This window comes from Colobus angolensis, unplaced genomic scaffold (genome assembly GCF_000951035.1).
Source record: "Colobus angolensis palliatus isolate OR3802 unplaced genomic scaffold, Cang.pa_1.0 Scaffold374, whole genome shotgun sequence".
Lineage (NCBI taxonomy): Eukaryota > Metazoa > Chordata > Mammalia > Primates > Cercopithecidae > Colobus > Colobus angolensis.
In genome coordinates, this window is record NW_012117088.1 from 655353 (window position 1) to 657222 (window position 1870).

At 32.9% G+C, this 1870-nt stretch overlaps 1 pseudogene; it reads right to left on the reverse strand.

The window, feature by feature from the left end:
- Positions 1-538: 538 nt before the first annotated feature.
- Positions 539-1209, reverse strand: LOC105520248 (annotated as a pseudogene).
- Between the last annotated feature and the right edge of the window lie 661 nt (positions 1210-1870).

Below are 1870 nucleotides of genomic sequence, written 5' to 3' on the forward strand. Positions count from 1 at the left end.
ATCCTAAAACAGATGTGTTTTTCTACTAATTGCTGCCAAGCTGCTCTAGGCTTTTGTGTTATAACTTTGACTGAATTAATGAATTCCTTTTTATTCTTATTTGGTAAGAGCCTTACAAACTTAATATATGTAGAATTTTGTGTGTCTGTTTAGAAGTATCTCTTTATTAGACAAAGACATAAACTAAAAGTTTCCAACTTCCTATACGTGTTGAAAGGTTTAAATAAAGATTCTTGGATACAAAATATGGTCTACACGGCTCAAAATTAATTCAGTGACATAATATTATGCTAAAGTTATACTTATTTTGAATGTCTAGAATTTTTTGTTAATGGTTATAAAAATACCACCAACCTAGACATTTTTATTTTGCTAAGATAGAATAGAACTACAAATCGAATTACTACAACAGTCCACACATTCTAAACATTTAAACATTAATGGTTTCTGGAAGATGTTGTTGTCCCTCACAGTTTAGAGAAAGTCCAGATGGCTTTGGTGAAAGCTAGACTTTTCTTCCACCCACAAAATTGTCTTTTCAGAAGGCTTGCTGGATGTTTTCTTTGTTTGCCTCTCCATATTGCTACTTAATTTGATGGTTTTCATTTTCTAGTTGAACAATTGCCCAATAGTCTGTTCAGTCTTGTAATTCTTACAGATCAGGGATATATGATTTGATTCGATTTCTCTTGATTTAGCTCCAGCTGTGAGTTTCATGTTCTTTGGTTGCGACTTTAACTCTTGAATATGTTTTCTTAACTTCTGAAGCCTTCTTCCTGTGTGTGTTTGATCACATGAACTAGATTTCATTATATACCTTCCAGGCATTACATCCACACTGTGACATTCGTTCCAGATTCTCAATTTGAATTGCTTGATGCTCTAGCTGGGCCATAGAATTGTTTACACATTCTTGCCATGCAGTTATGTCGTTTTTCTGGCCGGAGGAAGGGGCTGGAAGCTCAGATCATTTCATATGAAGCAATTCAATTGGCTATCGAGGGGCCAATCTTTCAAATCCATTTTTCATTATGTCTTCAAAAGCAGAATAACCCAAGGCTGTCTGGTAGCTCAGGTAGTTCTTAGTAGTTCAGTGTCTGTGAGTGTTCTTTTCCACAATCACTGTACACCAGGGGCTTCAGAACTTTGATCAAAATACAGCAGCACATCCACCACAACCTCTCTGGCCACCAAACCCATGGCTGTCATTCTGGAGACCTTCGGTTTCTATGCATTATTTTGATACACTGTTGATACAGATAGCTAATATTTTATTTTGATATTCATATCTGTGATAACAAGTTAAATAGGCTTGTGATTTTCTTCAAGTGCTCTTGCTTGGTTTTGAGATCGTATTTATAGCCTTATAAAATGAAATGGGCGGCCTCTCATGGTCTCTCTAGTTTCTGGAGCAATTTAGATACGTCTTAATAGATTTCTTGAAAATTTGGTAAAACTTGTCTATAAACCTGTATTTGAGGTTTTTTTATTTTTATTTTTTCTTCTCCTTCTTATTTTTGCAAAGGAAGTCTTATATTACTACTTATATTTCTTTATGTTTATTGTTCTGGTCAAGTTTCTATTCTACTTTTTTAGATAGTTCGTATTTTTTAGATAATTCATATTTTAACCTAGGTTTACAAATTTGCTCTCACAGTTGCTAATAATATCCCTTTAGCATTTTAATGTATTGTGTTTGTACTTATTAACGTAATTCCATTTTGAATTTATCTTTCTCATTCAAAATAAATTTATTTTGTTAAATTTTCCGAAGAACCACATTTTGGTTTTCGTTAAGCTCTTTCTCTCTCTCTTCTATATTGTAATATATATACTTTTTTTTTTTTTTTTAAAGACAGTTTCTCTCTTA